The sequence below is a fragment of the Notolepis coatsorum genome, assembly GCF_963971535.1.
Source record: "Notolepis coatsorum genome assembly, chromosome: 14".
In the NCBI taxonomy this organism is placed as follows: domain Eukaryota; kingdom Metazoa; phylum Chordata; class Actinopteri; order Aulopiformes; family Paralepididae; genus Notolepis; species Notolepis coatsorum.
This window is the reverse complement of record NC_140178.1, coordinates 39,747,432-39,761,383: the sequence shown is the minus strand read 5'-3', so window position 1 is coordinate 39,761,383 and position 13,952 is coordinate 39,747,432. Positions and strand designations below refer to the sequence as shown.

Here is a 13,952-nt window from a genome sequence, read left to right as displayed (position 1 = left end):
GTATTAGACCCATAGCCATAATTTAAGATATATTTGAAGCACTCGCAAATTTCCCCGTCCTCCCATTGATTAAAGCGGTGGCGTGCTAGCCCTAATTTTGGTCATATGGGCGTGGTGGTCAATGAGTTAATATTGAAAAACACAGGACACAGAAGCGAGAATCTTCGTTTCAGGCACTCAATCGCTGGGCCACAGAAACGAGAATTCTCGTGAACGGCAACCAAAGGGTTAACACTTTCAAAGCCGGCCGTGTTTTCCTTTTTACCCCCTTGAATGCCCAGCAACCACTTCAATGTTAACATTAATATCGCTTAATCTATGTTTTAAATTATGGCTATGTGTCTAATCTGCCCGTCGCATTATCAATGACCCATTTCCAGTCAACATTGTCGAAGCGGATTGTTTTTTTATCGGTTCATTTCCGTTTTATAGCATTTTAAAAAGCCCTCGCTTTCAAGAAGAAAAAAAAAGAATCCCTGATAAACGCTGATGTACTGTAATATTCTAGAACGTTGTCATTGTTCTGCCTATTTATGAATAGTTTTCAAATAAACGCTAGATTATCGATAGTATATGTGTACGTATGCACGCTGGTGCCGCAAGCTGTAAATCGATTCTCTTATTTCCTGATCACTCGCACAGTCAAAACAGCCATATCACATATAGGGGGAAAGCTTATATCTCCGTGAAAACAGGTCTGATTATCCTAAGACTGGTAAAATAGATTCCTTACCTGAGATCAGATGGTATCCAAATGGATTATTCAAATTCCTGATCGACCATTCCAAAAATCTATCCTTTTATTGATCCCACGCATATACTGTAAAACAGCGTATACACGCTGGGCTGAGGGTCCAGCATGAAGCTGATCGGCCCGGTTACATGCGTGAGAAGTAAAATGTGGAGTCCGGGTTTTTTTCCCCCATGCATTTTCATTGAGTCCAATCCAAAAGGGTGAATTACCATCTGGGAGACGATAGGGGGCGCTTTTTTCACATCCGAGCGCCTGGGGTGGCTGTTTTACCAACGGTAGACTCGGTTGATGAAATATGAATTCAGATCGCTAATAAAAAAAAGAACTAGAAAAAACGAATATTCTCGCTATGGGCATTCAACCCGCGGGGGTAAACCCGAGAAAACTCGGGTTGGGCATTCAAAGTGTTAAGAGGTTAAAGCTCAATATCTCAAGACCACTCTGAACATAGACGGAACCTTATAATTACAAGCTCACCAATTCCACAAACAAAAAGGAATATAGATGACCACAACCTCCTCTCTGTCTTATTTCCATTTTGCTCATTGGTTAGAAACGACACGCTTGACTACAGTTTTTATTTCTCCCTCTCCATCCCTCGCGCTGGTACCATCTATCCCCCCCCCCCCCCCCCCCCCCCCCCCCACCTCTACCCCTCCTCGTATTTCCACTTCTCTCCCTCTCTTGCTCTCAAACTCTTTCAGGCCCAACAAAGGCCTGTGTTTCTGCTTGAAGCACAGAGATGGCGAGTGAGAGAGAGGGAAAAAAGGAAAAATGCTCTTAGCATTCCAGAGAGATGACTCAACCTGCGTTAAGCCCTCAACACAGGCACACAGTAGAGATGGAAGGGGGGGACAGAGTGAGAGAGTGTGTGTGTGTGCATTCGTGCCTCTGTATGCCCCTGCAACAGTTTGTGTACACCCGTGTGGTTTATGAGAGTGTGTGTGTATTCATGTATTTAGAAGAGCTTATTTTAGCCGACCCAGTGCACAGGGTGGGTGGGCAGGATTTGCTCCTTTTAAACCATTCCGAGGGCCGACAGACTTCACCAGAATAAAGCAGCAACACTGTAGCTGCCTCTGCAGTGCACAGAGTCCAGCCCCAAGATTCAACAGCGGGAAATCAAATCCCCTAAATTTAAACGTGGGGGAATGTTGGGACATCTTCAAAATTCTTGCACATACAATTTTGTCAGTTTTGTAGCTTGTTCTTTTAGTTTTGCCATCACTGGTCAGTGGTCCCATGTTTGCTGAATCTGATAGCTGTTCATTGATTATCATTGAATGACAACCATGGCTAATGAGTCATATTGTATGGCCAAACACGTTGCGAGAAAGCCATGAATAGTCAAATACCAACTCTTAAAATATTTTCAGGTAAGACATTTACTGAAATGTAGTCAATAAAACGAGTGGGGCGGTGTAACAGAGCCTACAGGCTGAAAACAGAGATAATGGGATCTTCGTTGTGGTGTTGAACCCCAGTTCTATATCATACTGGCTGCCGCTCAGCGTCATCTGCACTAACCTCACTTCGTGCACATGCACTGAATAAAAATCCACAATGTACCTTTACATACCAACATTCATCTGGCCACACCCCTATCCGCTACCTTCATAAGCAGGTGTGTGGTCACCTACTCGCCTCCTTCTTCACTTTCACCACAAGGAAGTGCCTGTTGTATACATCACTTGACGAGGTTGTTTTAGCTGAAGAAAGTCGAGTTACGCGTTTAAATTTGTTCTTGCTTTTTTCTTTCTCTCATAACTTTAAAAAGAAAAAAGCTAAGTCATAATGTTTACCTCGGAGGGTCGCACTAGCAACGTTACCCTTCACCAGCGGTTCTCCATTGCCTCCTCTGTCGTGCGTCTTGGAGCGGGGTTGAGGCCTCTTTCGTGGTCGGCAGCCACGCCCGGTAGGCGTCCGATAGGTAGTTTGCCTCTCCAAGGAGCTGGTGCACCAGCGCCGTCTCCTGTGCGATGGCCTGGTTCCAGCTCTGGTTCCTTTGCCGCCGGAGAGTCGTCCGCTGTTGGGCGGCCGGCTCCTCTGGTGGCGGAGGATTTGAGACGCAAACCTTTTGCGTCGGCTCGCTCCCGTCGTAAGATGGTGGCTTGTAGATGCGAACGGCCTGGTTTTGGTGAGTTGCTGGAGCCGGATGAGGATGAGTCTGATTCTCCATGGCCAATGGAAACAGAGGACTACATGGTAGAAGCGGACGGGTTCTTGTTTGACGCCCCGGTGGAGACATGTCCGCCGCCCGTCCAGGTAACACTGGAGGGGGGTGATAGGTCTCCTTGGGGTCCCTCGTACGCGGATGTTGGGTTAGAACCTCCGACTCTGCGGCGGGATGCCCTGCTATCAGCCACATCAGAATGTGGCTCTGTAACCAGTAGTCTGCTGCATGTGAGGGACGCGAGCTCGGTGGGGGAAAGTATGCAGGGGGAACTGCGTGCTTTGTTCCACGAGCTCATGGCGGCGGCGGCAGTCGCAAACGGCGTGCCGCTGCCGCAGCCACTGCCTGTTCCTGTTCCTGATGATCTCATAGGTCATCTATGGCAACGCCGTCCTGTGAGAGAGATGGGCGTTGTCTGTCCATTTTTCCCCTCGATGGAGGCCTACGTCCGTCAGGGACAGGTGGTCTTCCACATCATGGGCCTCACCCCCGCCTACGTGCGAGTCACGAGGGTGGTGGGTTTGGTAGACGGCATGAAGGAGGGGGTGCCTCGGCTTGATAGGAGGTGTCCTGAGGTGGTGTGGGAGCCGTTACGGAAGCCGGTTCCCCAAGGGAAATCGGCGAGGCGGTTGGCTTACTGTAGTGACCAGTCATTTATCTCCGCGACTCAATCTCTGGCTGCCACTTCTAACATCGCGCAGCTGGCGAGATTCATGTCCGGGATACTGACGGGCGGCACGGAGCTGACCGATTTTCAACATGATCAGCTCGCCTGTCGGCAGGAGCCATCCTGCATCTGATCCAGCCGCAGGCCATCGCCGCTGGGAAAGTACGCGCCCTGGCCACTCTAGTCCAGCGCCACCTTTGGCTGGAGCAGGCGCGTGTGCCGGAAAGGAAGAGGACTCCACTTCTGACGGCACCCCTCTCCGATGCTGGACTTTTCGGGTCGGCACTGCAGTTGATGACCTCAACCTGCAGGGAGATGCAGGAGGAGCGTTCCGTGCTCCAGCCTCATTTCCCCCCGCCCGATGTCGCCGGTGGAGTCAGACGGAAGGCTCGTCGTCGGGGTTCCGCCGCCGTAGCCGCCGCTGCTACCACCGCCACTGCTGGACCTTCGGCAAAGAAGGCCAGGAGGAAAGAGGGCGCCTCCGCCACAGCAGCCGGCCCATCTACGCTCTGAGGTGACGGTAGGGATCGTCGTGACCAGCCTCCTATCCTTTACCGTCCCTCCAGGGCTCCCCGGGGTGGCAAGTCCCGAGCGGCTCGTGGCAGGCGTCGCTGAAAGTGACTTTTTTCCCTCTATGGTCCCCCCTGTTCCCTTCCCGGCCCAACATGTGATTTTGTTAAGAGAAATAAAAAGTCCCTCCTGGGAGGGACTGTATTTTTTGTTACAAACTGTGTGTTTATTCACTAACATATGATGGGGATACGATGTGTGAACCTTTCGCTAGTGTGGGTTTGATAGAAGGGCTAGACTTTAAGTCTTGTTGGTCACTACATTTCATGTTAGAGCTTAAGCAAGGCCTGCAGCTTACACTCTGTTGAAAAAGTGTTTTTCTGCCTCGACCTAAAGGTTAGGTCTTCACATAAAGGTAGAGGTTAGTTGTGTGCTCTGTTGCTTAAACAGTGATATTGAGCCGCAACACTGTTGTGTTGGTCTGCAGTAATGCTCGTGTGTGTAAAGGTACCGCGGTTCAGGCCGCTCTCTCTCTCCATCAGATTTTCTGTGTCTTGCAACATAAACACGGGTGTCGGGTTCACACATACATAACTTTGGCCTTGTTATAAACCCTGTTCACAGACTTGTCTGTGGCTAGCGCGCATTGAATTAGCTTTGCGCTGTTCATTAGCATACTGGCTACTTAGGGTATCATATGGCTATTGTTGTTGTCGTATTCAAGGGTTGGGCTTGCGAGGGGGTACCGGATAAACCCCACCTTCCCTCTTCTGATTGGTCTGGGTTTTTTTTGGACTCTTTTCATTCGGTCGGGCCAAGCTGTTAGGCAGCTTGGCACGGGGGGGGGGGGGGGGGGGGAGGGTTTCCCTGACTCCGCACCTATCACGGGCGGTTGAGTCATGGGTTTCCCCCAGTCATAGAAAACGTGACTAGGCACGTTTCTATTGGACGACGGCTTCCGTGAGTTTTTTCAGACCCGTATGTAGGGTCCGTCATTGTCAAGTTGTCGGGGCAGAGCGTAGGAACTTACTGTTCTGCTACGCTCGATATACGTGTAACTTGAGTCTGTTGGTCACATGGCTCAATGTTACCGTGACTTTTCAGTCTGTGGCTCACGTGGGAAGTCTGAGGATTCCCGTCTCCTCTCTGTGGTGAGGGTGGCGGGATGTAAGAATGTAAAAAAAATTTACCCTCGGCCGCGTCACGTGGGATTCATGTCAGTCGGTGTTTCTTTCTTTTTAATAAAAAGAGGGAAAAATATGAAGCACGACAACTCCTTGTCGTTCTCCCAGGCGACTTGAAGGACCAATGTCTGGTGTCTGGTTAGACTATCCATTGATGTGTTTGGGTCTCGACGCGTACATAGTGCTGGCTCGGGGTGTTTCTGATAAGAATCACGCATGAGGCTGGTACGCCTTGGTTGCTCGTTATTAAAACAGCGTTTTTATAGGGAAACTGGGATGGAGGTTCTCTCTTCCGAGCGCCTGTTACTAGGTCTCGACGGATTCTCGTTCATATCTGGGGGATGTTAACGGAATAGATCAAAACATAGGTAGAGGGGTCTCACGCCCTTGGGGTGGGCCACTGAGCGCGGTACGATGGGACCGTCTGGGTGGCGCCCTCTTTTCATGTTTTAGATCGACACGCGTACCTACCCCCTCTCTTGGAGTGGGGATGTCGGCGTGGTTAGGGCACAGGACTGGTTCTGGTCACGCTGGTCCAGGTCAGTTAACCCGTTGTCCGCCGGGGACGCAGATCTGCTGTTCTGGTACCCTGAGGGACTTGTGCTTTTTTCGGGGGGGGAAAATGCCGGGTCGGCCCGGGTGTCACAGGGTTGGGCGTTATGGAGACCCTTTGTTGGGTACATGTTGTACCCTGCGCTATCATGAAGGGGCTGGTTCTCCATTCTTTTCGCTCCTCTCTCACGCATGGCGAAGAGGGGGCTGTTGGGGTGGTCTTATGGACCTCCTCTGGTAGCCCTGTGTGCTTCCCGAGCCGCCGGGCCCGGTCCGAAGTTGTGTTTCGCCGACCCGTAGGCCTGGAATAACCCCTTTTTGAAAACTGAAACACTTGTACTGCGGTATAGCCAGTGTATACCCGCAGGTGTGTTGAGGGGTTATAGGAACAACCACCGCATGTGGTACCAAGAGGGTGGTTGATTCCCTGGTGTGTTGGAGTGGAGTCAACTCCTGGGTTACCCGGTTGAGTGTGCCCCTGCACGTTCATGACGCCTGCCAATCGTGTCGGCCTTCTCTGCCTCGGCCCCTCTGGGTCGGGTTTTTTTGGTGGAGGCTTTGTCATGGTGCGCAACAATGCCAGCATACGCCCCTTCCGCCGGGGTGCTGTTTTCAGTTGACCCCTTTGGCGCCTGTCTCGTCCGCAGTGCTCCAGGCTCGGGTCAAACGCCTGCTGCCTGGTTTGAGGGATCGACCCCCTCTGGGGTCGTCTCCCCGGTGCGCTGCCTGCTTCCGCTGTAGTGTAGCCTTTTGAGTGCTTCGAGTTACGGCCATGCTGACTGCCTGAGTTTGCCATGGTCAGTGTGCCAGGCGGCGTACTAGTGGGGGGAAGGGCCCGCTCTTGGAGGGGCCCTGTCCGGATACGCTGGCGATGTGGGGGGCGGTGTCACTAAGTGACCGCCTGGTGAGGTCTTGATGCTGTGGCGTCATTGACCTCTCCGGGCCCCCTTTTTCCGGGGGATCCAGTCCCTTCAGTGGGTCTGGGTCTTCCTTCGCGCTCCGCTGCTACGGCCTTGCCACGGGGTTGTTTGCGCTCGACCACGTGATTTGGGGGCGGTAACGAGGTTTGTTCCTTCCGTTCGTTCCCTGGGTTGTGTGTGTGCGTAGTCGTGGGGTCAAGCCACGGTCTGCTCACCCTGTGCGTTGAGTTGCTCGAGTTTCTCTTCGCACGGTCGGATCCGTCTCCCTCCCGTCCTCCAATAGGGGGGGTATCCTCCATTAGGGAGGGTCGGGGGGGCTCGGTCCTCCCCGGTTCTGATGGTTGTGGGGGGCCTCAGTGGGGTACATTTGTCGAGCTACAGGCTCCCGCTCAGATCCTGTAGTGCAGATGACGCTGAGCGGCAGCCAGTATGATATAGAACGTAAGGTTATGAATATAACCAAGTTCTATGAATACTGGTGACGCTCAACGTCGGGACGCCACTGCGGCCTTTGATCTCGCCTTGTGGTGAAAGATTGGGAAGTTACTTAGTTACTTACACCCAAAAGTAATGAGTTACTGTGAAAAGTAACTATTTAGTTATTTAAAAAAAAAAGATAAAAAAAAAAGATTGCTCCCGAGTCCCATGCCCTATAGTACTCAAAATCGGTTGATCAACTTGACAGTTTCCATTCACATCACCGAACTCTGCTAAGCAATGTGGTCTAGATACAAACACAAATCTGACACAAACAAATGTTGTCCCGAGTCATATAATAAGAAGTGCGCCGGTTGAAGGAACAGCCTTGATGTCGCCGGAGCGTTTCATTATAACCATTATAATTCAAGGGTACTACGACTATGCTTGCACCTCATGGTACCAAAGCACCTCAAAGGCGCTTAAAACAAAATTACAAACATCACAAAACAAACTGGTCAGACTACTACTTGACCTGGACCCCAGAACCCACCTCACCCCTGCCCACTTTGACAACCTAGGATGGCTTAGAGTAGACGACAGAGTACAGCAACTTGCAATGGGCCTGGTCTACAAGATACACTATACGACCGGGGTACCCATGTACATGTCAAAATACTTCCCAAAGGTCAGTGAATACCACAACCACTACACCAGAGGAAGCTCAACAAACCCAGATTCGTCTCAAACAAGGGACTAACGTTTCGCAATTATGCCACAACAATGTGGAACGCCCTATCCAAAGCTAGGGGTAACAGTACTGTATATTTGAATACCGTTTATGTCACAAATGTATCAGTACTAAATACCTATATGTCCCTATGCCATAAATGTCATGTATGTTGTGTATGTCATAAATGTCTATATGAATTGAAAATGGGGGACCCTGATGGAAACAAGACAAACGTCTTTCTCAGGTCTGCATCCCCTTAACAATTGTATGTATTGAGCCGTACTGTATTGTACCCATTCTGCAATCTGTTAAATAAAGTTTTCATTCATTCATTCATTCACCATCTTGCAAGTTGCAACGTTGTTTAAGATATCAATCAAAGCATTGCAACGTTAGAATAGTTAGGATATCAATTGTGCATGAAAGGACTATATTTATATTGTTTGATTAGTATTATGAGATTCCCTGGCAGATTTCGTACAGTCAAAATCCGTTGATCAACTTGAGTTTCAGTGAACACATTGCACTGACTCACCAAAGTCTGCGGTGGTTGAGATGTAGTAACGTTACGTTAGTCCAGTTGACTCCAGCAGCGCCTCAAACATGTTCTTTATCTCGTTTCCATGTTGTATATTAATTATCTCTCCAAGTAGTTGCTAAATGGTTTGTTAGTTTGTTACTGCGTTCTTTTTATGTAGATTCATAGCGAGCGTTTGTTTTGTTTACAATAGAGAGGGTCTATTTCTTTCCGTAGCCGCATTTCTTGCGCACTTCCGATTGGCCAGTGGCCAGACTCGCCTCGTATCATTCTACGCGGGTGGGGATGAGGATAATAATAATAATCACTACCGCTCGCTATCAATCTACGCCGTATATAACGCAAATAACGCAGTGACGAACCATTCAGTAACGTAAGTAGCGTTACTGAATTTCAAAAGTAATGCGTTAGAGTACTAGTTGCGGCAAAAAGTAACTTCGTTTCTGTAACGCGTTACTTTGTAACACGTTAGTCCCAACACTGGTGACCACACACCTTATGAAGGTAGCGGATAGGGGTGTGGCCAGACGAATGTTGGTATGTAAAGGTACATTGTGGATTTTTATTCAGTGCATGTGCACGAAGTGAGGTTAGTGCAGATGACGTCGCTGAGCGGCAGCCAGTATGATATAGAACGTAAGGTTATGAATATAACCAAGTTCTATGAATACTGGTGACGCTCAACGTCGGGACGCCACTGCGGCCTTTGATCTCGCCTTGTGGTGAAAGATTGGGAAGGAGGCGAGTAGGTGACCACACACCTGCTTATGAAGGTAGCGGATAGGGGTGTGGCCAGACGAATGTTGGTATGTAAAGGTACATTGTGGATTTTTATTCAGTGCATGTGCACGAAGTGAGGTTAGTGCAGATGACGTTGAGCGTCACCAGTATTCATAGAACTTGGTTATATTCATAACCAGGGAACAAAATAACTACACGCCATTCGCCAAATGCGTGTAGATTTACCGTCTGGCGACTAAAAATAATAGCTCTGCCCGCCAGCTGGCGTGTAGTTCATATCGATACTCTTATTTTGAAAATCCTGTGCGGGTCTCATTGCCGCGCCAAGCGCAGCTCCAGTCATAATATCTGGGCTCCGGCAGCTAGCAACGTTCAGGTTCATATTAGGGCTGGGCGATATGGAAAAAAATCATATCGCGATAACGATATGATAATGTTATCTTATTTCTCGATATAGATAATTATCGAATTGTTATAAGTATATCATTTTTTTTTTAACAACATATGTATGTTTATTTTGCAGCAATTCTTTGTCATTGCCGCCATCTTTAGTGTTACATCCCCTCACACTCCAGTTCTCAGGCTGCAGCTGGTTTAAAAGCGAAAGTAAACCGGCTTCTCTGCTGGCTGTGGCTCCAGGGGAGTTGAACAGTTCTGGCTCTGCTAGTTTATTTTCGATCTTTTGGTGCTTTTTTGGTGGACAAACCACGCACATGTGCACCGTGACTCGTGACTGGAGTCTAGCTCTGCTAGCACACATAGCCTACTGTGTACAGACGGTTTCAAACTGTATTTTAAATTAGAAAGCAAACAAAATAAATGGACAAGAGAAAAATAAATCTCAATTTGGTCAGTATTGTCATTTGGACAAGCAAAGCCATTACTTTAAGTTGCAGGCAAGAAAGACAAGTCTGTCCACTGTCTCTGGTTTTAAAACTTCCCTGTTGCAGGTCACAAAAAAAAAAGAAAAAAAAAATTAATTTCGATATTCGATATCGATTATTAAAATATATCGCGATATTTATCGTTATCGTTATATCGCCCAGCCCTAGTTCATATGATACTCTTAGTTTGAAAAACCCTGTAGCAACTCCGCGAGTCATATGATATCCGCCCACTCCGTGTTTCACTTTCCTGAAAACAGAGCAGCGTTAAACACGGCAGCGTTAACACAGCAGTGCGCCTACAGACTCAAAATAAGTCTGTGATGTTTTTTTTCTTCTCACGAGTCCAATGCAGCTACATGCTTTGCACCGTCGCCATTCCTTTATGCCCACATCACCCGAAATTAACGTTTATGTACCACTACAACGTTAACGTAAGCTAACAAGCTAATCCTGATGATCAGACGAGGCAGAGCCATAGTGAACAGCACTGAGGAAAGGGAAATGGGGGGGGGGGGGGGGGGGCACTCTCCCCTTCCCTGTGTGTGTGTGCGTGCGTTTGGAAAGACGACGGAGTCACTAGTCAGGACTCAGGACAGGAGTATATTATAGTAAACTGAGGATTACTGAGGATGGACAGATAATGTTGATATTCAAATATAAAAAAGTTTCGAGAGGAGTGGAAGTTTGAAGACAGACTACAATATGATGCGGGGGTGGTGAGTTGAAACACAGTGTGTGTGTGTCCCGACCCCACTTCTATGTTTCAATAAATTATTTGCATTTAAAACTATTAACGCTGACTCATTCCTTCAGTCCACTCAAAATTATGCTAATATTCCTTATGTTGTTTATGATATTAATTGAAAATAGCATATGAGAGTATTATATGTAATAACACATGGCGATATACTAAAAAGCTATTTATAATTGTTGGCTGGTAAAAAAATCTGCCCGGCTGGTACTTTTAAAAATCGACCAGCCAAATGGCTGGTAAGTCAAAAAGTTAAGTTTGTTCCCTGTTCATAACCTTACGCTAACCTGTGTGTGCCTGGAGAGCTAAATAAAGTGCAAGTCAGGTGTATCCGTCGGTCTAATGTCTATGTGTTGTTAGTGGTGTATGCTTGCGAGTGCTTGTCTATGTGCATGTACGCCTGTGTATGTTGCAGGGCTGCGCGATTAAATCGGAAAAAAATCACGATCTCGATTCATAGACCTATGCGATCTCATTTCTAAATGACGATTATTTTATTGTATTTTTACTCAAATTTATTTATTATTATATATATTTTTTTTTACTTTACTTTTTTTAATGATGAAAAATAAGAATTGTGTGAATCGTGATCTCAATTCTTAGAGAGAAAAATCGTGATTCACATTTTGGCAAGAATCGTGCAGCCCTAGTATGTTGGTATGAATGAATGTGCACAGTACATGCAGGTGTTAAGAGGGCTTTCACAGAGGACACAGCACAGTGAAGAGACACTACACAGTGAAAACACAGCACAGTGAAGAGACACTACACAGTGAAAACACAGCACAGTGAAGACACTACAGTGAAAACACAGCACAGTGAAGAGACACTACACAGTGAAGAGACACCACCACACAGTGAAGAGACACTACACAGTGAAGAGACACCACCACACAGTGAAGAGACACTACACAGTGAAAACACAGCACAGTGAAGAGACACTACAGTGAAGAGACACTGCACAGTGAAAACACAGCACAGTGAATAGACACTACACAGTGAAGAGACACCACCACACAGTGAAGAGACACCACCACACAGTGAAAACACAGCACAGTGAAGAGACACTACAGTGAATAGACACTACACAGTGAAGAGACACCACCACACAGTGAAGAGACACCACACAGTGAAAACACAGCACAGTGAAGAGACACTACAGTGAATAGACACTACACAGTGAAGAGACACCACCACACAGTGAAGATACACCACACAGTGAAAACACAGCACAGTGAAGAGACACTACAGTGAATAGACACTACACAGTGAAGAGACACCACCACACAGTGAAGAGACACCACACAGTGAAAACACAGCACAGTGAAGAGACACTACAGTGAAGAGACACTACAGTGAAGAGACACTGCACAGTGAAAACACAGCACAGTGAAGAGACACCACACCGTTGGTGGCGCTCGAAGCATAGAAAAACGATCTCCCCCACACCCTTTCGTGCATGCATGATGAAACATAATAATCTAGCGTTGATTTCAGATCGATTCAATAATCAGGCGAGAAATGGCACGATTTATAATGAAATGCAGTAAAGCGCTGTTTTCCGGAGTTCCCTGGGATTACACAGGATCACTCTAAAACTATACTCACCACGGTATAAAACGGAAATGTATGGATGAAAAAATTAACTGTTTTTTTACATGTTGACCGGAAGAAACTCACCGACAATAGACGTTATTAGAGCCATAGATATAATATTTAATATAGGTTTAGCACTGCAAAAAACGTCATTTATGCCCATTGAACAGAGCGCTGGCACTCACAGCCCACAGCGCCCCCTGCTGAACGGCACTTGGTGTTAAAAATCTTTTTATATACACCACCACACAGTGAAGAGACACCACCACACAGTGAAGAGACACTACACAGCAGGGTTTCCGTTAGAAAAAATTGTTGCCGGTCTCCGTGACCTGCAAGATTTCAATCTACCGGACAAATGAGATTAATTCCGGTCATAGTTTATTGAGCTTTAAAACAATTGATAGGCAGGCTATATAAAGAATGTCATCCTCAAGGCATGTAGATTTATAATATTATTACTTAAAACTAGGCTACTTTTGCATATACAGTCATTAATATATTCCAAATAAAATAAGTCCCTCGATACTCCGTGCTGCTGCTGACTTGAAATAAAATAGACCGCGTATGTGGGCAGTCGGTCCGACACTAAACAGCAGTCTGTTATAATCACATTTTTATGAGCTAACGAATTCCGTTATATTGGACATTTGTATTAATTATATCAAGCGAATAACTGAGAAAGCAGAGAGACGGCAACATTATCGTGGTTTGCGTGACGACTCTCTCCACCTCGCAACGACTTATTTGCAAAGAGTATGGCGCTGCAGAGCAGCTGATTCAGCTGTTATTGGCTCTTTTCTGGGAACCGCACAGCAGCGCCACCCACCCAACATTGGCTGAAAATGGCTGAATTGGAGTACTGCTGGAATACTGCATTGTGCTGCTGCTGCTCTGGCTCTGCAGCTTCACAAAAGTTCGCACACCCAGCACTAAGCTCTCGCTGACAACGTCGTTGTCATTATTAGAAGCAACGAGGAAACAAATGTAATGATCGTTTCGTTCATCGCATAGGCTATTTAATTTTAGCCTATTTTAATACAATTCAAATAATCAAATTGTGCTTAGACTCAGGGAATTATTTTCACCGGACATTAAGACCGGAGAGATATGTCGGACTTCAACAGATTTTGCCGGTCAAATACCGGTAATTACCGGCTAACGGAAACGCTGCTACACAGTGAAGAGACACCACACAGTGAAGAGACACTACACAGTGAAGAGACACCACCACACAGTGAAGAGACACTACACAGTGAAGAGACACCACACAGTGAAGAGACACTACACAGTGAAGAGACACTACACAGTGAAGAGACACCACCACACAGTGAAGAGACACTACACAGTGAAGAGACACCACACATTGAAGAGACACTACACAGTGAAGAGACACCACCACACAGTGAAGAGACACCACACAGTGAAGAGACACCACACAGTGAAGAGACACCACACAGTGAAGAGACACCACACAGTGAAGAGACACCACAGTGAAAAGACACTACAGTGAAAAGACACTACACAGT

The 13,952-nt window shown here is 47.1% G+C and overlaps 1 protein-coding gene across 4 annotated transcripts in view; it reads right to left on the bottom strand.

The window, feature by feature from the left end:
• LOC311239794 (trinucleotide repeat-containing gene 6A protein-like) overlaps nucleotides 1–13,952 on the bottom strand; it is a 169,394-nt gene that overhangs the window by 60,724 nt on the left and 94,718 nt on the right. The window lies entirely within an intron of this gene.